Below are 23,543 nucleotides of genomic sequence, written 5' to 3' on the forward strand. Positions count from 1 at the left end.
TGGGGTCTGTTGTTCATTTTCCCAGTTCTATGCTGGGTTGCTATATGGGAATCCTTTTGGCCACCCTGGCCATCAACTCAAAAGAAGGTATCACTTGTCTAGTATTGTTGCTTGTTATGTAGCCTTTAGTTATACATATGGACTCTTAGGAAATTATGTTGGCCCATTTAATCTTTGGTTATACTTTCCTTTGGGGTATTTAAGGCTGTACAGTTGGTCCAGCCTTAAGATTCATTTTCACTCTTAAGGTCGTTTGAGGATCTGTTCCTCAGGGGTCACATGGGCTTGGGAGGAGCCGCTGGCTCCTTTCTTTTACCAGTTCCACCTATGTGAAGATAAATCAAAGGTCCTGCTTGACCATGGTTGGCTTTGCTTGGAAGCATGGAGGAAATCATTCCTCTGTGTTGACCCTCCTGCAAGAGGTACTTTTGATAGATATTTCCCATTGAAAATGGAGCACTTGCTAGAATTTAAAGCTCACCATCCTTCTCTGGAGTTTGACAAAAGTTTTCTGGCTTCTCCCTCTCCAGTGTGGCTTTTCCTGGGGAAGAGACTCTTCCATTCTCATTGGTGGTCTGGGTGGGACCACCCAGGAGTGACTGACTCTCCTTGACCCAGTCAGGCGTGACTCTCCTTGACTTAAGCCAATCACACATCTTCCTCAAGCCACATTGATTGGTTAGGGCTCAGCCAGTCATCCCATTTGGGCTCATAAGAGGTTCAATCACAAGGATTTGTTTGGAGAACAGTAGCAGAGGTTCCTGGCAATCATGCATGGTGAGCTGTAGCAATGTCCTGTGTGGTGCCTCCAGGGCAGCTTGTTCCTGTGGGGTGAGAGTCCAGAGCTGCCAGTTGACACTGGAGCAATTAAAGATTCCAGATCCTGTGTGCCTTAGACTCACTTAGGCTCAGCTCTGCTGCTAGACTTTCAGTTACGTGAAGAAATAACGTCCCTGTTTTCTGTCACTTGTAATCACTACAGACCTAAGTGATTCAAAGCTGTGCATTCTCCTCCAGCCAGGACAAGTCAACATCTAAAGAAACTGAAGTCTTATGGTCAGGGCGTTTTCGTTTCTTTGTTGCTGTTGTTGCCTCTTAGTATTCCTCCCTCCTCTTTTATGGAGCACTGGGGACTCTTAGGGAGCCAGTCTTCCTCATCTGACTCCCCGCTATCCGTGCTGACTCCAGCTCGTTGTTCTCATGATGGGCACATGGCCCAGGTACAACCAGGCAGGGAAATCCCTACATGGGGCCATTTGATTAGAGCAGGAAGGGATATGTGATCTTAAGGTGCTCTGTGAAAATAGGACTTTTAATTCTTATTGAGAAGACAACTGCTTTTACTAAGGGAGCATATAAATATTTTTGTGGACATGTCTGTTACCAAATGTGGAGTCTCTGAAAATGCAGTGATATTGAAGCGAGATGGACAGGAGATACTAGGATCCTTGTGTGAGGCCTGAATCTAGCCATGCCCGAAACATGTAAAACAACAACTTGCCACCTACTAGAACAGGTTGAGCTGGGTTTTCTGTCACTTGTACTTTAGAATCTTGACTAATACAGATGCAAATATTTTTTCACACTAACATAACCATTTATTTTTACTTATTATAATATGTTTTTCCTTGTGACAAAACTAATGAATGCTTAATACAGAAAATTTGAGAAACACAGAAAAGCACAAAGAAAATAAAGCAAAATTCACAATTCACTTTGAATGCCACAAATCTGAGGTTTTGACTACTAATGTTTAAAGTGTGTACCTTCTTTTCCACATGATCTTCATAGATTTTACAACATAGTGTCCACATTTTATACCTACATAGCAATTTAGTCAACTAATTCCTTCTTTTTAACATCTGAGATCATTTTCTTCCTTCCTCCTCTTTCCTTTCTTCTTTCTTTCCTTTTTCTGTCCCTGTTGTTCACTAGTTATTATCATGAATGTCTTTGTTGATGAATCTTTGCATACACATTATGGCCATCCTTCATAATGAATTCACATGCCCATATATGTAATACAGTCTCTTTTACCTTCTATTAAAAAAAAATCTTTAAGTGAGCATGTTGTATATTGCTTTGCATGGAATAAACTCCTAGAAGTAGAATTGCTGAATGGAGGTAGTGCCTCTTAAGGCTTTTGATTTACCTTGCAAAACTGCTCTAAAGAAGGCCATCTGCATTGCACCTTAGCAGCTCCTCTGTGATCGTTGACTGTTACCATTACCTCAGTTCCAGGCTTGTGATGTTCTTGGTTTGCCTCTTCATATCCAAAGGAACTAGACGTGTAAGAGCATGACTCATTCATTTTTGTTAGTTTTCCGATGGCATTTTCTGTTGCTGGAAAAAGAGAAATCTTCAGGTCTTGGTTAGAAACACTTTGTGCACATTGTTTTGAATTTTTGCTGCCAATTTTCTGTAACACTGACCTGACCTGTCATGAATTAAATAAAATGACCTGAGAAATACTCTTGTGTAGTTATAATAGCTAACAAAAGGAGTTTGACCCAGACTTTGTGGGTTCAAATCCTAGCCCTACCATTAGTAGTTGTGTGACAACTGCATAAAATTGCTTTTAAAAATCTGTGCAACTTATTTTTCTCATTGGTAAAATGGAAATAATCATACTATTATTGTTTGAATGTGAATGCCCCTTCTGGTCCTTTGGGAGGTGGGGCTGCTGGAGGTAGTGGGTCACTGAAGGACAGGCCTTTGCGGTTATAGCTCAGCCAGCTTCCTGCCTGCGCTCTCTCTGCTTCCTGGTCTGCTGAGATTTGAGGTGTCTCAGGCACATACTCCTGCTTTCAGGATAGCTGCATGTGACAGTTCCACACTACACGCCTTCCACACTACAGTGGACTGTCACTCCTGAAACCGTGAACCAAAATAGATCCTTTTTTCCTTAAATTGTTTCTGTCAGGTATTCTGTCACAGCGAACAATGGAGAGAAAGCAATTAACACAAGGACCCACTGGAATAAAGCCCAGGCAGGGCATGATACAAATTTAACTTTTGACAGGCATTAGTTATTAGCAATGAATACAATACCTGGCCTAGTTGAATATTTACTGTGGCTATATGTGATATAAGCATCAATTTGATCTTTGGTGACTTTCTGAATAAACTCCTTTGTCATGCTCATTTTATAATATGGAAATGAAGGTTCATAGGCATTAAACTACTCAGCCACTCTCCTTATAAAGTAAAGTGTAAATGGGCCTCAAGCCCACCTGTGTTGCCTTTGGGGCTCATGTTTGCCTCTTTTGTTTATTTCAAGACCATGTTTTTATAATCAAAAGAAAACTTTAATTACTATTCTATGTAGAATTTCACATTCTGCCTGCCCATCATTTAATCTCATATTGGAGCATTCTTCCCTGCTGTTTAATACATATTTAATGAGCACAGTAATCATAAAAGGAGGATATTTATAACAATTTAAGGTTTATATACACACAAGTGCCCTTACTGCCTGCTTATAGCAAGTGACTATTGTGTAGGAGAAAGAAACGTGGTATTTTTGCCAACTGCTTTAAATTCCAAAGAGATTCTACTTACGAAGAAACCAGACTTGTTATAATAGTAAATACCTCTCATCCTCTTTCACTGTATCTTCCAAAATGCTTGCTTTGAGTCACTGTCATCACTGATGTTCACTGTACCTTGTTAAATGGGGTTTAGCTACATATTCAGTGGCCCTAATTTACATCCAGTAAAGTCTGGTCTGATGATGTTTCAGGGTTTATAACCCTGTTGGTAGGCAGAGAAGGCTGCTGTTCTTTTCTCTCATGAATGTTAGTGCTCTGTGCTAGGTAGATAGATGTTTACAGTGGTTCTGGGTGTGGGCAGTGACGTAGATTGAGAGAATGGAGGAGAGTGAATTGTAATTAGCAATAAAAGATAAACCCTTCCTGAGAAATAATAATCATTATAACACAGGAAAGAACCTTCCAGCCATGCAGTTCAACCCCCCACTTAGATGAGGGTGGTGAGCAGGCTTTCCTCTAAATGGGTTACATAATATTATTTTTCCTAAGGAGGTTTCACAACCCCTTCTATGAACTATTAATGTGCTTATTCGATCGTGTCATGGGGAAAGGTAACTAATGTTTAACTTTTAACTATGATAGATTGGTCTTCCCATGGTGCCTCTGGTGGTCTGAAGCCAACTGGTTTCATGGCTTGCCTTTCACTCTTCATGAATGACAGTAGTGACAAGTGCTCACAAAGACCGAAAGTGCTTATTTTCACTTTCACTTAGCTAAAATACTCAGCTATATATAAATGCATTGCTATCTCAAGGATCACTTCTCGGTCAACAAACCCATCGGCAGGTCTAAAGCATGAACTGGAACCCATCTACTCTGCTGTGATGTCAAGCAAATGTTTTTGAAGGTGCAACTTTGAGACTAACAGAGGATGGACAACAAATTTAAAGACTCTAAAAAGAAGTGGCTTTGAAATGGCTTTTCCAAGATTGGCAGATATGGTGATAGCCATGGAATTTAAGGGGAGAATGGAAATTGACCCAAGTGGAAAGTCAGAATTCCTCAGCCCTGGTCCTGGCCCTGGCTCTCTTTAGGCATGTGGTCCCCAGAGAGACATTAGGTAACCTGTACCTCCATTTCCTTCTTTATGAAACAGGCCTGGCAGAGGACCAAAGGGCTGTGTGTGAACACGATTATGGCTCCTGGATAGACAATGTACGTCAACTGGGGACATTAATTTTGGCCTCTTGGACTCTAACCTCAGCCACCTTAATTGAAGGCAACCGGACATCTGACCTCTGAACTCTAGCTTGGCCTGAAGCTGAAAGATAATCAAGTGCAAACCAGTTTGTCATTTCCAAATTGTCTTTGGACTAGCCTGTTGTCTAATGGCAAAATTCTTGATGAAATGACATTTTAAAAACTTCTGTGATATTGCTCCCCAACTATATGCCTGACCAAGAATAATTCAGGTAGGCGATAGGCACTGGAGCCTCACCATCTTCAAATCTTCCTTCTGTCACTTACTAGCTGGGCTACCTTGGACAAGTATGTACCTCATTAGTAAATAGAGATGATGAAAATTCTTGACTTAGGACTCTAATAAATGACTTAGATCAGTGACTGAGATTTTATAAATGCGTTTAGTCTTGGCCCTTTAAATATTACTGGCAGTGGGTAGGCCCCGAATCAATGCTGTGACTTTTTCATGATTGTTGTAGATGTTGGAGGCTGTGATGCAGGAGAATGGAAAGGACCAGGAAGGGAAATCAAAACATATCCATTAATTTAGACGCCTTTGTTACTCTATCAGCAACCTTCATAAGAACAAGTATTTTTCTTGGAGTAGGTAAAATGGCTCAGCAGGTAAAAGCACTTGCCATGCAAGCCTGATAACCCGAATTTGATCCCTGTAGCTCACACAAAAGCCAGATACAGTGGTGCACAGGTCTGTAACCCAGCACTACTGGGTTGGGAAGGGGGTGGGGACTGGAGAATTATCTAGAAACTCACAGGCCAGCTAGCCTGGAGTACTCAGCAACAGAAACAAGAGAGAGATGCTGCTTCAACAAGGTAGGAGAGAGAAACTGATTCCTGAAAGTTATTCTCTGATCTCCACACACAGGCCATGGCAATCTCTCTCTTTCTCTCTCTCTCTCTCTCTCTCTCTCTCTCTCTCTCTCTCTCTCCCACACACACACACACACACACACAATCTTTCTTGAGAGCTGTGGAGCTTTCCTGGGCTTCCACTGGTGTCTGAACCCTAAGATCAGGCACAAGCATGAAGCTCAGATAATAAGCAATTAAAAGGTGCCCATTTTGAAAATTCTTTTTGAAAAATCTGTTTTTCAACAAGAGTTTTAAATGGGGGCCCTGAGAAGTTTATTAGCAAATGTCTGCCTGCACCAAATGCCTAGATGGTAAAGCTTCACTGCCATTCAGTTGTTTAAGTATACTCAAGTCACATCCCTCCTGAAAGTCCCTCTGTTTTGGCTGAGAGTCAAAGGGTCTGAGAATTTCCCAAGGTATTCCAAAGCAGCCACAAAAATCAGTCTAGGGAAGGAAGGGAATCTAGTAATAGTCTTGTTCTAAGCTTCTCTCTCTCTCTCTCTCTCTCTCTCTCTCTCTCTCTTCACTCTCCCTCTCCATCTCCTTCTCCCCCCACCCATGTGTGTGTGTGTGTGTGTGTGTGTGTGTGTGTGTGTGTGTATGTCTGCATGTTCATGTATGCAGAGGCCAGAGGTCAACCTTGGGTGTTGTTCCTCAGGCACTGATCACCTTTTTGGTGAGATGGGGTCTCTCACTGCCCAGAAAGTCTGCTAAGTAGGTTAGGGCTGACTAGCTCAAAAGCCCCAGGAATCCATCTGTCCCAGGGCTGACAAGCTTACCCTACTACAACCACACCTGCAAGACAATGCTACCAGAAATGGGATTTAAGGGACATCTATACCTGCAAGACAATACTACCCAGAAATGGGATTTAAAGGATGGGCTTTGAGGATGTGACCCTTCCATCATGTTCTAGCTATGCATGGTCAACAAATAGATTTCTATAAGAAGTCAAGCCTCCAGAGTGCAGCACACTATGACATATTTGAATGTGGAAGGAAAATTACATAAGGGCTTACTCAGTTTGATAAGTCTTTTCAAATCACCTCTCTGTTCCATCTCTGAATAAACAATAATTATTGGCAAATGCAAACACTCTCATTTAGCCAGGACTCAGGTACAGTACACTCAAACATTTCAGCATGGATTTCATCAGGAATCCCCAGAACCTATTTATTTTTTCTTTTATGTATGTGTGTATGTATGTATTTTCACAGTACTGGAAATTGAACCTAGGGTTTGTGCATGCTAGGCAAATATTCTACCACTGAGCTACCTCCATAGCCCATAATGTATTGCATTACATTGCATTGTATTGCACTGTATTGTATTTGAGACAGGGTCTTGCTAACATACTCAAGCTGGCCTGTAAATTGCTATATAGCACAGACTGACCTCCACAGCCCCATGCCTCAGCCTCATAAGTGCTGGGATTACAGGCCAGCAGCACCATCTCTCTTCTGTTTAAGTTCATCGGGTTAACTTTGCTGCACTTTAGTTACTTTAAGGGTGTGGCATCCTACCTTTGCAGACCAGATGTTCCTCCCAAACTAATATAGTCCATGTAGTTAGGTGTGGAGCTCTCTAGTTCTAGAACTCTCTAGCTCTGCATTTGTTCATGTATTTCTGGGCTATTTGTCAACTCTGACCTCCGCAGTCATCCTCCATGACTGGACATTCTAGAGCCCTCCTTTTTACAGCTTCTTCAATATACAGCGTTCATATGGTTTTGTTCATGCCTAAGACCACACAGAACCACAACCCAAAACCCTTTCAGTCTAAAAAAGTTTCAAAAAAATTCTTACTTATTTATTTTTATGTTATGCATGTTTTGTCTACATGTATGTAAGTATACCTGTGTCATACAAAGCCCATGGAGGCCAGAAGAGGGTGTCAAGTTCCCTAGAATTGGAGTTATGGGTGGCTGTTAGTCACCATGTGGGTGCTAAGAATCAAACACAGTTCTTTGCAAGAGCAGCCAGTGCTCTTAACTGCGGAGCCATCTCTCCAGTCCCAGTCTGAAAACCTTTTAAGACTTCAGATTTATAAATAAAGTGATCATTTATAAAGTATCTTTTTACTGATGGTGGAACTCACCCCCAACCATCCCCATAATCCTCTCCTCAAATTAGCTATTTGTTTGCCTTTGTTTATATTTTTTTCTGGTGCTGTGATGAAACCCGGGGCTTTATGCATGCTAGATAAGTGGTCTACTGTTAAGATACACTGCCAACCTGCACCTAGGGTTCTGCCTATGGAAAGCCTTTCTTCAGGAAAGGAACAATTTACCTCCATGGACAGATTAGCCTATATCTCTGTGAACTCTTGGTATGATAGATGAATTTTGAGTGCATGAATATATGCCCATTTTTTTGTCCTGAAGAAAGGCTCTTCAGTCTCTGCAGGTGACCAAAGGGTGTAGAACCAACCACAGTTTATGGATAGCTTTTTTCTGATAGTTATTTTAATGATTTTCTGTTAAGACACATAGACATAGAGAAAAAAAATTTGAGTGCCACAGAGAGGGCAATGGAAACTTTGCCCAAGAGTCTCTTGACAAGAAAACGACACTGTTTTTTTTTGTTTGTTTGTTTGTTTGTTTTTTCTTATTTTGTTCAAAGAAAAATATCTGATGGAGACTATGGAATCTTAGATGCTATTTCTCCAGTCTTACCTTCAAAAATAAGGCAGTCTAAAACTGATTCTGGAAAAGGTAATCTCTTAGAGCTGGAGTCATCACACCCTCTTGGAAAAGGGTTAGACAGTAAAGATTTTCAGCTTTGCAGGTCACCTGGTCTTGTTAAATCAACATTGCTCTACTGTGGTATCAAAAAGGAAGCTACAGACAATATGTAAACAAATGGGCCTGGAAGCTTTTCAGTAAAACTTTGTCCACAAAAGCAAGATGGTAAGGTGGGTTTGGTCCTTGCAGTAATTGCTGTTTTATTTTAAAAGTCTGAAGATGGCTATTGAATGAGAGCAACAAGGATCACACATCTGCCAGCTGTGCCATGTGTACTGATTTCAAGTTAGTTTGGAAACCCAAAATGTCTGGTTCTATTATTCACTTGGTGGAGGATGTATTGAAGTGAATGCAAATTTCAGCAACTATTCATGCACGCTGAGCAAGGTCTGGGCGATAGTACAGTCAGCAATAAAAATCAAGAACTCCACAGGCCGAATTCTCTCAAGGCCTAAAACAACAATAGTACTGAATTCTTTAAGCTGTGATTTATCTTTTTGGCAAGTGACTGGGATAAGACAATCTTTTCACCCTAAGGCCTCACTGCAGATGGGAATCTCCTCCCTGATTCTCCACAGGTAGATTTATGCTTTTTCTAGATATTTTAGGAATCACAGGCTCTGGCACTGCACAGCAAGCAGTTGTTGTCTGCCAGACTTCAGGCTGCTGCTTGTCCAACTCAAGAGAAAGAAATGATGACTCCGTGGAAGTCTGTAGTTTCTTTTTTTCCCCAAGGGACTTTGCTTCTCGTTTTCTTTTCTTTTCTTCCACATATGAAATAACTAGGCATCTGATGAGACCTTTTAACATCTGCACAATAACCAATACTGAGATTTTTCTTTAAACGACTTGAGAAGGAAAGGGGAAAAGGGAAAGGAGGGGAAAAGGCCAGGCTGGGCACCACACAAGCCAAAAGCTAACAAAAGTTAATCAAGATTGAAATTATCTTCTGAATCGAAACAAACCCCTCAAAATTGGTGGATGCTCAGTCACCTAAAGGAAAGCAATCGAAATATAAGCAAGGAAAAACTTGATCTTTCTGGCAACCAGATATATTCAAATCGACATGAGTGATCAGACCTCCCTGGTGCCAGGGCAGAAAGGAGTACAGCCAGGGTGGGGTGAGAGTTGGCAGAAAGGCAAGTTCTTTTCTCTTTTTTTTTCTTTCTTTCCCCCCCATCCCTTTATTTCCTGTGAGTTGGGTCTATCAAGAGATCATAGCAGTTTTTTTTTTAAATCACCCTTTTTGTGTGTAGTTATACAAATGTTGACAGAGCTGTGAAATCATATTTCCATAAGCATAGAAACTGCCCCCATGCCCCTTTGCAGTCAGCTGCTGTAGGCACTCCCAGCCCCTCCCAGCCCTGACAACTGCTCCCCTTCTAGTTTCATGCTTCCAAATGTCAGGTAAGTGTCATCACACACTTTGCAGCAGGAGAAGTAAGAACTGAACCCCAAAGAGGAGCTTTTCAGAGATGAAATGCCTTTTCAGCATCTTAAAGCAGATGGTGCAGTTTGTAAAGCACTATTAAAAATTCCAGCACTTGTGAGGCAGAGAAAGGAGGAGCTCTGTGAGAATGAAGCCAGCCTGGAACTTCTGCTCCTGGAGGCTCCAAGGCCACCCACACTGAGCTCATGTGCACATACCTACACATAGATACACACCCATACACATAATTAAAAGAGTAAAAATATATCTTTTTTTTAAAAGTTCCATGGATAATGGAACTTTGTAGGTTTGATATTTCTACACAAAAATGCTCTTAATCATTCTGGTGCAAGGCAGGCACTCTCTCAGACACCTGGCTGTGGGCAGGTCCATAAAAGTTTACTGAGAGGTTTTGTTGTGATTTAGGGATGTGTGGGGATTTGGTGTATGCTAGGCGACCACTCTACCACTGAGCTACATCCCAGCAAGGAACTGTACTGGGGGAGGGGGAGACTGAGTTTTGTAGAGCAGTGGGCATCTTTGGGGCCTTCTACTCAACCTACATTCAGTCTCTCTGAAAGCCTCCTGGCCCGAGGTAGGTCTCCCAGAGCCATGCTGATGCTCTGCTATGACTGGCTAGCCATCAAGCCACAGGAAGCCTCCACCTTCCCAGTGGCAGGATTAGAGGCACATACCGCTACCATGCTCAGTGTTTGACATCAATTGAGGGCATCCAAACTCAGGTCCTCAGGCTTGCGTGACAAACTCGGTACTACTGAGCAATCACCTCAACACTCTTGGAATTTTAAATTGGGGGTAAGAGACAATCGGCAGTCTGGGCTGGGAGCCAGGGAGCATACATACTGTATGTGCACTCTGAAGACTTGGGTCAAATTTGAGAAGGTTTGCAAAGGAGATGGGAGACCCTGGGGAACCTGATGAGAGAAAAATACCGCTTCCATTCTGTTCCTTGGCCGTTTCCTTCCACTCCCCTCTGCGGCTCTCCTCTGTTCATCCATTGAAGGATGATGTTTCTCACTGTCCTGGCTTTTTCTTCTCTTAGTTTTGCTTCTCTTTTCACTTCAAGCATTTTTACCAGGGTGATTCTGTCCACATCTAGGTTGCATCCATGCTTTGATGAGACTCACACTTAGCTATCAGGCCCAGACACCTTATTTTCATTTACCATCATCACGTGGAAGTGCTATAGTTGCCAAACTTCACATGTGCAAAACTAAACTCATATTAATGCCTTCGTTTTCTGTGGTGGACAGAATAATGGTTCTATGAAACTTGTGACTGTGTTATCTTGAGTGGCTAAAGGGATTTTGCAGATAATAGTCAAGGATCTTGAAATGAGATGCCCCTGGATTATTTGAGTGATTCCAATGCAATCATAAGCATTCTTATAGGAGGGAGGCCGAGTCATACAATAGAATTTGAAGGTGGAGGAAGGGACCAGGAGAAAGGTTCAGGTGACCTGGAGAAGGCCAGGAAATGAATTCTGTGCTGAGGCTCCAGAGGGAATGCAGCCCTACAGTATCATAGTTCAACCCAGTGAGATCCACATGTACTTCCCAAATCTTGACTTACAAGACAGTAAATGTGTCTAATTGTGAGTTTTTAAATTTGTAATAATTTGTTACAGCAGCAATGGAAACTAATACACTCCAAAAATACCATTCTCTTCTATTTTCTTCATCATAGGGGTGTCACTTCTGTCCAAGAACTTATTCAAGGCCAGGCCTGTGGAGGACCCATCCTTGCTCCCACATGTTCATCAGAGTCCTATTTTCTACATATCTCTTGAAAAACACCCATTTATTTCCAATGCAGTAACCTTCCTCAGCCACTATTCCTGCTTTCTCTAACAGCTTTCTGAATGGTTCCCCTGTCCCAGTTGCTGTGTTCTCTGTCTTGAAGTCAACATGAATTTCCTAAAATTGAATACCAGATCGTATCACACCCCTTTAGCTCTTCATTCGTTTCCTATTGTCTTGAGGATGAAGTCCAAGCTCCTCCACTGGCTTCTAAGCCAGGCCTTGTATTCTACAGCATCTATCATTTAGTCAAGCTCCCACCATTCCCTGTTCTTCTCCCCACACCATATACTTTCTGGGTTTTTTTTTGTGTAGGGGGTGCTGTCTTTCTGTCCCATGTAGACTTCTCTTCATAACTTTCTATCACAAGAAATTTTCCTCTGGCCTCTTTGGCTTCATGCTTTAGCCTCCTCTAGAAGCACTCCTGACCTTTCCAGTGTGTGCTCTGACACTTGCACTTCCTCTATTTTAATGCTTTGCAAACTACCTTGTGATCACATGTTAAACTGTGTCTTTTCCAACCACACCTTCAAATCCATGAAGCTTTGGAGGAACAGAAGCCAAGTTTGCCTCTTGGTTGTCTTTTCAGCACCAAGCACAATGCTTGGAGCAGAGAGGTTCCTCAATAAATGTATTTTAAGTCTTGTCAAAATGTGTAGGGTCAAACTTCAGATGAGAGTTTTCCTTCAGCAGGCAGTTTTGGAGGGAGCAGGAAGAGGCGAAGTATGAAGAGACACGGTAGGAAGCATGTGGTATTTGTGTTGGCCCTTGTCCACCGAGTCGCTTATTGTTTTACACCCCCACCTATCCTTCTGCTATGTAGAGCTGGGTGTCTGAAAACTGTATTTTCTAAGCTCCCTTGTCAGCTGTGCTCAGAGGGGAATCTGAGGGCTCAGAAAGAGCTCTGGCTTTGAGGCAAGGAGTGCCAACAGCTGCTGGAGCAGCTCAGGGGTGGGGTTTGAAGACTGTGGCAGCCCAGGGCTTCCTGGAAGGGCAGCATATTTTCAACAGTGTTGGCCTGCTGCAAGCAGGATGCCTTTGTCATATCTAGAGCTGACAAGCAGCACATGAACAGGTGTAAACTTCAGGGCTTCAACCTATGAATGCTTACACGTGGACACTGCTTCTTTTTGGCTCCTTCAGCTCCTCTCCCCCTCTTTGGTCTTCAGAATCCTCTAACCCAATTATCTGTATCAAATTCCCTTTTGTCCAAAACAGCTAGAATGTTTTCTATCCTCCTGCCTAGACCAGACTAATACCATTGAAGAAAGGGTAAAGGCAGAGTCAGAAAAGCATGTTATAGAAGGGACAACTGTGAAGAAATGTCCTCTTGTCTGAGTGTTTGGAGACGTTTTGGAGAACAGAGAATCATCAGTGTGGCATAGGGACTGAAGAGAGGTATAACAAAAAGCTACAGAGGCACAGAAGGTCTGTGCTGCAGAGAAACTCAAACACTGCGTAGAAAAGCTGGCTCTGGTTTCGGCTAACACCGGAGCTTCACTGAGGTCTTGAAATCAGCTGGACTTGAGCGCATTTCTGGTTGGTGGTGACTGTGGGGACTTGGAAAGAAAGAAGAGATGCAAAAGACTGTCAGAAATGTGGGATTTAGAGGCTGTGGCACTTGGTTGGGTATAACGAATGGGAGGAAAAATCCAGAAGGGACAACACAATTTTCCCTCAGTTTAACAGGAAGGTGCAATCACTCAGAGATATCAGGAAAGCCGAATGAACTTGACTGGGAAGCTGTGCAAGGCAGAAATGGCATTTGTAGGACAGCACTTTCAACTTCCCCTTCTGTGACCTCATTCATCATTTGAATTCTAATTTCTTTAGCTTTTTAGTTGGCAATGAGGTCAACTTGCGATTTGATGATCAGGTAATCATATGTAGAGAACCAAGATAAATTACTAGATGAGATTACTAAGGGTAAGAATAGAGAAATAAGACCACAAGGATGCATGGGGAGAGAGCATGCAGTGAGTGTTGGAGGCAAGAAAAGGGCTGATTAGAAAGGCTGGTTAGCAGGAAGGTGGGCTGCAGAAGACCAAGACAGCTTTTTGCCATGTAAGGCAGAGGAGAAGAGTTCATGAACAATGAGGCTTGCCAACACTTGGTCACGTCCTACAAGGGGAAAGGAGACTGAGGTTTAAAGAAAAACCTACTGAGTTTGCAGATAGTAATTTCACTATATTCTTTGTGACTAAAAAGTAGCCAAACAGGAAGAAAGGCATTGGAGGATGGCATCTTTCCTTCCCTGTTGGTCTCTTTCCCATCTATTTCTCCTGCCCACCCTTTCCCTCAGATGATTCACTTACACGTTACACGACACCATATGATGATCTAAGCTGGGCCAGTTGCTTGCTTTATTTATACGAGGCTAGCTTACTGATAAGTAAGCTTGAACTTCAGTAGACACAGTCCACGTGACCAGAATCAGCTTATCATGCATGCTGAAGTAAAGGATTAACATCAAAGACTGGGGCTTACAGCGCTAGATACTAACTCAAAGCTCTTAAAGAAGCCTAGCAGTTACCGAGTGAAGGCTGACTGACTGTATAACTTCATAAAAAAAAAGAGCAAAAGAATATGATTTTTTTTCTTTTTATTCCATAGGTGTAGCTTTGTTCTGTGTATTTGACATCTACTTGAAGCTGCAAAATCATAACAATAATCACCAAGCATCATATATCTTGCAAGATGCCTGTGAACTCTACAGATCACATTCCTCTGTTAGCCACAGAGGAAGGAGCAAGCTTCCTCTACTTGCAGAAGCAGAGTTAAAATCTGATGACTTCATAAGGATTCTAAAACCCAACCCAAATCTCACAATCCTTTAAGTAATCAAAGAGCAAGAACTCCCAGTTGTTTCTAAAAGAGGCATGACGCCACTCATAGTTCTGGTGAGGTCTACTTTGGATCCAAAGTCTACTTAATCAAGATATACTCTTCATAAAATGCAGAACCTACTAAATCCGAATCTAAATATGTTCATAATAAATATTCAGCCTTCCCAGTTTCATTTTGTATGAACAAACAAGCTTGTAAAACATCCAAACATCAGTACAGTAGGTGGAAACAGATGTCATCATTTATTTTAAGCTTAGTTTATTCAACAATTAAAGGGGAGAATGTTGCCTGTTCTACTCAGCATTTTGGGAGTTCAGTAATTTACCTGTTATACAAAATATAAAATTGGGCTGTCAAATTGTTTTCTGGGTTTTAGAGTAAAACTCCCAGACTGTGTAACTCTGCTTTGTTTCCACAGTGTAAACAAAACAGGGTTTTCCTAAAACCTGCCATAAAAATTATGTTGTCAAAGAATAAAATAAAAAATTCTAAATTAATCTCAATCTAACTTTATTTATGATTATTATTTTATGTGCATGAGTGTTATGCCTGCATGTCGGTAGGTACACCTGTGTAATGCAGTACCCACAGAGGACAGAAAAGGGTGTCGGATCCCCTGGAACTGGAGTTATGGATGGTTGTTAGCCACCATGTGGGTGCTGGGATATGAACCCCAGTCTTCTGCAAGAGCAACCAGTGCTTTTAACTGCTGAACCACCTCTCCAGCCTTCTAACTTGATTTTTATAACCACTAGCAGCAGCATCCTTCTACATTCTCAGATATCACATCCACATAGTCAGCTGAGGATCACAAATACTTGGGAAAAAATGTACAGACTTTATACATCATTCCTTAGGTAATACTGTTTAACAACTCTTTGCATACATTTGCTTTGTATTAGGTATTAAAAGTAACAGATGATGTAAAGAACTGGAAAGGGTGAGCATACGTTATATGAGAAGTTTTATGTGAGGTACTTGAGGATCTGAGAGAGGACTATACTGATGACTGATATCTCTGAGTATGATCCTTCACAGGAAACAGTTGTAATCCCAGTTACTTTCCACTTCGGGTTGGAATTGATAATTTTTTGAAGTGTAACATTTCAAGCAGAGATCTTGCTTCATTTCCTATTGCTCTCCTTTCTTTAGTTAGAGAGGGTGTGTGGGAAGAAGCATGAGGGAGGAATGGGGCTAGCTGGGAGGGTTCAATCTACTTTTCCATCACTCTTTTATGAAAAAAAGCGTGAAAAATTAGTCTGTACCCTTGCTGTCTCAACTTCATCACCTCCCATTCACTTCTCAACCCACTGCCATCTGGCTTCCATTCCCAAATCCCATTCAGCCTCTTCTCATGAAGACTGTTGCCATTTCAAACATGTCCAAGCCACTGACCTATTTTTAGGTCCCCTCCTAGGTGACCTTTCTGTAGCACTGGACATGAGTGCAGAGTAGAGTTCCACCCGCACGTGAGGGCAACCTTCTTAACAGAGCTGCCTCAGCGAGCCTGCCCAGGCAGACACTGGTGAGTCATAAGAAGCTTGTTGGCAGAGTGAGCATGAGTCTGTCCTTTCTACAGAAGCAGCTGCTGCTCCTCTCTGGTTCCTTTTGGTCATGGAGGAATGTGGACACTGCATTGTTACATGTTCTGATTTATTTTTGTTGTTGTTGTAAGAAGCTTCTTATGAGAATTTTTCCAGTTTCTAAACATGGGCTTAAGTTTTTAAAATACTCATAGGACAAATACACATATCTGCAGACCTCTGATGTTGGAGAGATTTCTAATGTTCTCCCTCCCATTTGCCTACACATTCTGGTCTTTTCCCTGGACTCCCATGCTAGGGCTGCCATAATTTTTCCTCAGTCCTCTTTTATTTTCTCATCCTCTTGGGCTATGTCATAGACCAGGGCAAGCTTCCTGGGCTTACAACCAACGCAGTTGTCCAGGGCCCCACGTGTAGAAGGGCTCCATGCCTGGGGCTTAATGCTCTGCAGCTGCTGTCTTGAAATTCTTATAATACTATCTTAATTTGCATTTTGTGAGAGAAGTTCCATGAGACAATAGCACATGTGCTGGGGACTTGGCATTTCAGTTTAAGAGCAATCCATCTTCTTTGTCTCCTTGGGAAGGGTTCTGGCCACCTGCTCCTCCTCCCTTCTTATCCTTTGTCCTGCATGCCCCTCTTCTTCCCACCTTTCCAAGATTGTTGCTGTCCTCCACCCTGGCAGGGATCTGAGTGCAGGAACCTGGAGTTGGGGCCCTTGCACTTAACACTCAAATGGTGTCTTTGGACAAAGCCCGGAAGTAGTGGCTGTCTCCACCTCAGGTGCAGCACCAAAACTCATTAGTGGGTGTCTGCTGTGGCCAGCATCTCAACAACCCCAATCCAAATAGGTAGCACATCCTGATGCAGAGGTTCCAACACTTTTAGGGGTGCCCAACCATCTACTATTGGTTGGACTGGCTCATGGAGCAGACCTTTCTTCCCCTTGCTGAGAAGTGGTGTATGGGTCTGGTGGGAGGGGCAACATGGGAGGGGCAACATGGAGGTCCAAATTCATATGTAACCTCTGAGTCCCCAGACAGGACCTTGAGCACCTGAGAGAGTCTGAAATTGCCCTGAGAAGATCCCTAAATCCTTCAGGTCACCCTATGCCTGGTGATCCTTTTCTCATTTCTCCAGGTTTGGCTGTGTTCATGAGTTCTGATCAGTTTGAGGAACCTCCTGGGTCAAGCCATGAGGTATGAGTTGCGTGATTTCAGTGGTTCTGCACAGGGGTGAAATGCTCTATTATTTACATTTAACACTGGCACTGCACAATGGAAAGATGGCAATAAAATGAATGTCAACAATTTACATTTTTCATTATTTAGAACATTAAATAGCAAATAAAAAAAACATCATGATATGTTGAGAGACACACTAGGTTAGAATGGAAACACTTTTTTGGGGCTGCTACCGCAAGGATCAGATACAAAAATGTTTAACTCTTAGTGCCCCTGTACCTTTGGTAAGTTTAATGCACCTTCCCCTGCCTGGTCAATGGGCCTCCAATTTCATTCTTCATCAGGCCCCATCCATTGTACATCTGACCCTGCCCAGGTTTCCATTGATTGCCAGTTTCCCTACACCTACAGGTTGGACCCAGTTCTTCCTCACCAAACCCATTTGTCAGTTAGTATACTAGACATGGGGGTAGGGGTTATAGGTAAAATTAGCACAGCCTAGTCCTATGTTGGCTTCTTCCCTTGTCTTTCCTTTTTCTCTAGTTAAATATTATCTAAGCACTGCCTTATAATAAGCTAGTTGCTAAATTATTGAGTGGATAATGAATAAAGAACTTTCAGAAACATTTTTAAATGTCCCTGCTCTTTCAAGGTGCCATATGAACCAGCCACAATATTCTAATACTCCATGCTCTCTCATATTCCCAGGCTCATATGAGTCCCTAGCCATCCAGATACAGGGCCTGCCTTTGACTCATTCAGTCTCCTTGGAGAGATAGGTATACAAATGAGTAATTACAATATAACACCATAAAAGTTGTAATACCAAGCTGTAGGATAACAGGAAAAAAAAACACAAATTCTATGTGGGCAATTATAAAAAGACTTCTGGGAAAAGGCAATATATGAGCTGGGCTTTGAACAATGAGCAGGCATTTGGGGTACCATATATAGTATATTTCTAGGTATATCTGGGTGGATGGAGTTTCATTTTGAGTACAGACATCATGCGGAAGAAGATAAGAAAGGAGAAGCAGGGAAAGTGATCTCTTTCACTGACAAGCATGGTGATAGTGGAAGTTAATGAGTTGTGAAATAATTCCTACATAAAAATTTTTGGTGGACTGTTTTAACATGATACTTGTTCAAGCTTCTTGCCTGCTTGGTTAAGGTCCATTCTGAGAGAAAATGACCAGTGTCATGTCCAAGTATATGCCTATTTCCTAAGCTTTAAGTTATGCCACACATGCAGTTGAGATCCCTCTGTGGTGGTTAATTTCAATTGCCAGCTTAAGAAACACCTAGAGGAGGCTAGAGAGATGGCTCAGTGGTTAAGAGCACTGGCTGCTCTTGCAGAAGACCTGGGTTTGATTCTCAGCATCTACATGGCAGCTAACAACCATCTGTAACTCCAGTCCCTGGGGATCCAACACCCTCTTCTAACCTCTGTGGGCACTGCATGTCATGGGTGCACTTACATAAACGCAGGCAATATACTCATACATATAAAATAAAAATAATGAATGGGGGCTGGAGAGATGGCTCAGTGGTTAAGAGCACTGATTGCTCTTGCAGAGGATCCAAGTTCAATTCCCAGCACCCAGGTGGTGGCTAGCAACCATCCATAACTCCAGTTCCAGGGGATTTGATGCCTTCTTCTGACCTCCATGGGCATTGACCAACATGGGTACACTTACACACATGCAGGCAATACACTCACACACGTAAAATGAAAATAAATAAAAAATTTTAAAAAGAAACACCTAGAATACTAAAACAGCGATCCTCAAGCAGGAGCTGCATTTTAATGTGTCTGTTCCATTGCAGGACATCTACCATGTACTCCAAACTTCAGAAGAACTCAGTTTTCAACATAAATTCAAGAATTTCAGATTGCCAAGTAAAATAGGTTTTTTCATTTGTTTTAAACAACATTGGGAAAAGAGGTGCTTCATTTTACCGTGTTTAAATGTTTTTTATGAAACATTTTTTATGAAAACCTTCTAAACTATGTTATATAAGGCACCATTTTCTCAAACGGAATACATCACACAAGTTGAACGTTCTATTGGTGACTCAGAATCATTATTACAAATATCTATTATTATAAGAATAGCTTAAAAAGTTATACAAGTCTGTAAAACTGTTGGAACCTACACCAAACAGCTCCAGCTACCTGTGTTTTACGAAGCTAGTGTTGTTTGGTTTTGCATGTTGATTAAATAATTTTTTCTTTTTTCCCCTTTTGTAGTTAATGTTTATTAATGGTCCCCACTATTCCCTGTTTTTTTTAAAAAAAACTTTCTGTTTTTCTCTTTAATAAGCTCGGGAAAGCCTGAGGAGCTCTTCATGAGTGAAGTTCTTGTGTGGGTGGAAGGATTGGCTAGGAAGTGTTCAGATGTAATAAGCCATAACTCAAGATTGGCTTGAACAATAAGGGAATTCATTATTTTCCCTAATGAGAACCTTTGTTTTACATAGTTGAAGTGAAATGATACACAAGTTTTAGCCTGTATTTTTCACTTATTGTTATCAAACCATTTTCCTATGTCATTAAAATCCTTTACAAATATCCTCATACCCATCATTTCACCATATTAATTAATTCAACAAGTATCCATTGAGTGTTTTCTGTGTTCCAGTCACAGGAAGGCGGTGGAGATAAAATGCAGAGCAAGAAGAGACAAGGTCCCCAGTGTCCTGCAGCTGCCAGTTGAGTGGGAGTGTGTCACAATTATTTGACCATTTATTTTGTTTGCAAAAACTGTTTTGCAATTATATATGTTTTTGATAAAGATCTTGCTTTAATTTTGGTTTCTTTCCATAAGAGTAATTTCTAAAAGTAGAATTTCTGGGTCATTTTCAAGGTCTTACATAATTTTCAAGATTTTTCTTATTATGTGCTAATAATATACACATAATGTAATATTGCCATTTAAAGTATGTTGAAGTCTATAATTAAATACATTAGCATAAGGTACATTCACAGTGTTGTGCAATCATCCACTATCCATCTCCAGAAGGTTTTCATCATCTTAAATTGAAGTCCTGCCCATTTAAGAAGAATATCCATCCCTCCCCAAGGGCTTCACTCTATCCCTCTCTCCCTAAGATTTTACTCCATCCCTTCCTCCTCCAGACTTCACCCCAACAACTTTACCCATCTGGAGTTGGATGTATGTTGTAAGATGATCTACAATTTTCCCTAACAACTAAGCAATATCTGCGGACATGTCTAAGTGTTAATTTTAATCTTCCTGCTACATTCAATACTGTTAACCATTCAATTTGAAAGTACAGTTGTTCAATCTCCATAGGAAATTGGTTCTAAGATCCCCTTGGATAGCCAAATTCATGGATGCTCAAGTCTCTCAAATAAAATGATGTAGTATTTGAATGTAAACTATGTAATGCCACATACTTTACATCCCTTCCAGGTTACTTACAATAGCTGATACAATTAAGATGATATGTAAATAGCTGTTATACCATATTGTTTGGGGAGTAATGAAAGACGAAGAAGTCTGTACATGTTTAGAATACATACAAGTTTTTGCCTGTATATTTTGTGGTCTGCATTTGGTTGAATCTGTGGATGTGGAAATCACGATTTTTGTTCATTAACTTTCTCTTTCCCAGTTCCTCTGATTCTGATTTTCAGGAGTCTTCACTGCACTCTCTGCCTGTTCCTGAGATTTGTTCCTTTCTATCTTTTAGTCTTTCCTTTACACATTCTCTCTTAGAAATCTTCCCCTGATCACGGCTCCAGCTTCCAGTGAGTGACACTCCCATGTGAATGATATTTTAAAAATCTTTGATAAAAATGACTGTGGGGTTCCATGTCTGTGTGTTCAGTCATTGACTGTTTCAATATCCATTCACTATTAACTGAGCATGTACGGGAGCAGACACTCTTCTAAGCTCTTGGAACTTACCAACAACCCTGTAAGGACAAGCAATCTATAATATCTTAGGCAATGATAAAAGCTATGGAGAAAACTAATCCAGACAGGGGAGGCTAGGATTTCAGGTGAGTCAGCAGAGGCTGCCCCAAGGGGACATGGGATTTTTGCCCTGTGTAAAGAGCTAAAAGAGGATGAGGGAGCAGTTGGAGATATCTGTTGGAAGAATATTCTAGGCAGAAGGAAAAGCAAATGCAAAGGTCCTGAGGCAAGGTGATATGATATCTCGTTTGTTCCTAGAGCAGTGAGGAGACTGACTACCTCCAGGAACTGAATGAGGAGGAAGCAACAGGAAATTAGGTCAGAATGGCAGGAAGGACCAGATTATGGACCATTTTACTGCTATTTGTCCAAACAACTGGAGGGTTTTGTGATGATGGCTGTCACTGTTTTTTGAGACATGTTCCTGCTAAATTGTCCAAGCTGGCCTGAAGCTTGCTATGTGGACTAGCCTCAAAGTTGCAATCCTGCCTCAGCCTTTCAAGTTCTGGGCATAAGCATGGGCAACCACATCCAACTTAATTGGAGAGTTTCAGAGGAAATTAGTTACATGATCTCTGGTAGGTATGCCCAGAATAGATATTGGAGGGCATGGACAAAACATGGGAACCAGTTAGAAAATTTTCATGACCCCAACAAGGGATAATCGTTATTTGTCTGAAAGTGGTAGCTGTAAGTTACTAAGAAAAGACCAGATTCCTTTTCTATTTTGAAGTAGAGTCTACAGGATTTGTCAAGTGATTAGTTATGGAAATGTGAGGAAGGATGATATGATCGTTAACTGAGATGAGGATTCTAGAGAAAAGTGGCTCCTAGGCAGAATGTCTGGAACACAATTTTTATGTATGTGAATTTGAGAAGTGGTGTTAGTCAGCTTTTCATTACTATAACACATTCCTGAGGTAATAAACTTATAAAGAAAAATTTTATCTTTATTTTGACTTACAGTTTGAAAGGTTATAGTCCATGATGGGTTAGCTCCATTGCTTCAGGCCTGTGTTGAGGCATGGTGTCATAGCAGGAGCAATGGCAGGGCAAAATCTCATGTCGTCACTAAGAAGCAAAGGAGGAAAAGAAAAAGTCAGGCTCCCACATTCCCCTTCAAGGCACACCCCCAAGGTTCTATGACTTCCTAGTGTACTAGACCTCCACCTTCTAAAGGTCCCATCACCTCCCCATAGTAACACTCTGGAGACAAATCCTTAAAATAAGAGTTAAGATCCAAAGTATGACAGAGGCTAACTAGGCATTCACATAGCATTACCAGCTTGTCTGCAGTTCACACAATTGCTGTAAGCTAGAGAAATGAATTTGGGAGTCAGAAAGAATGGCGGTATTATAGTAAATTTTTTGTCAGTGTGGTTGGGTCATAGGGTGCCTAGGTTTTAGTTAAACATCTCTGGATGTGCCCATAAGAAGATTCTGAGTAACCTTTATATTTGAATTGGTCATCTGCATGAAGCAAATTGCTTTCCCCAATATACATGGCATTATCCCATCACTCAACAGACCAAATAGAGCAATAGTTGAAAAAAGGGAGAATTCACTCTCTGTGTGACTAGCTAAAATTCCCTCTGGGAGGTACAAATGACATCTGGCCCCCTCCTCCCTTGGTCCCTAAAACAGAGGTCTGGCTGTACTGCAGCCTAGGAAACCAGTGAGTTTACTGGGCTTACTTACAGAACAATGGGTGAAGGTTTAATTACAGGAATGTGGGTGCTCCCTTCCTAAAGCTCCATTTCCCCACAAAATGGCAAGAGACCCTCCACAAGGGTTCTTCAGTCTACATGCTCTTTGCCCCTCCAACTCATGCAAATAGGGTCAACTGGTTGGTTGGGAGGCATGGCTAACTCTCCTTGCTCCTCCTTTCTTGCCATGCACAACAGTCAACAAGCTTAGCTGTGATGATCCTAGTCAAGTAGGTGCAACCAAGCTTGGGAAGAAGGCATGTGAATATGGTCTATCTGTTGGAGGACAGTCCTATGCAACAGTGACTGACTGAGACATTGGTTTTCTCTTTCCCACAGACTGAATATGTATGTACCACCTTTGCCCTAGGTGTCCAGCTAATTTGAGTGCCGATCACACAACTGCTTAGCCTCGAGAATGTAGTGAGCCACTTCCTTATACTAAATATCTCTCTTCCTCAGTCCTGGATGGATGGATGGATGGATGGATGGGTAGATGGATGGACAGCTGTGAGCCACTTCCTTATACTAAATATCTCTCTTCCTCAGTCCTGGATGGGTAGATGGATGGACAGCTAGCTATATGGACAGAATGGACAGACAGAGGATAATCTCTAAGGACACATATAACACATGCACAGAAAGAGGGAGATGGAGAGGGGGAGGGGGAGGGGGAGAGGGACTATTGATTTTGATTCTCTGGAGAGTCCTGACTAATACAGA

The 23,543-nt window shown here is 41.7% G+C and overlaps 1 long non-coding RNA gene across 2 annotated transcripts in view; it reads right to left on the reverse strand.

The window, feature by feature from the left end:
• LOC115071084 overlaps positions 1-23,543 on the reverse strand; it is a 71,897-nt gene that overhangs the window by 35,509 nt on the left and 12,845 nt on the right. The window contains exons 2-3 of one of the 2 annotated variants that reach the window (XR_003850200.1): positions 22,079-22,185; positions 369-2,343 (exon numbers count right to left, since the gene is read on the reverse strand). This is a non-coding gene — a long non-coding RNA (uncharacterized LOC115071084). Of the gene's footprint in view, positions 1-368; positions 2,344-22,078; positions 22,186-23,543 lie in introns of those variants that run through there. The other variant, XR_003850199.1, reaches the window with a different exon arrangement.

Source organism: Nannospalax galili, unplaced genomic scaffold, assembly GCF_000622305.1.
Source record: "Nannospalax galili isolate Female #2095 unplaced genomic scaffold, S.galili_v1.0 scaffold777, whole genome shotgun sequence".
NCBI classification, from domain to species: Eukaryota; Metazoa; Chordata; class Mammalia; order Rodentia; family Spalacidae; genus Nannospalax; species Nannospalax galili.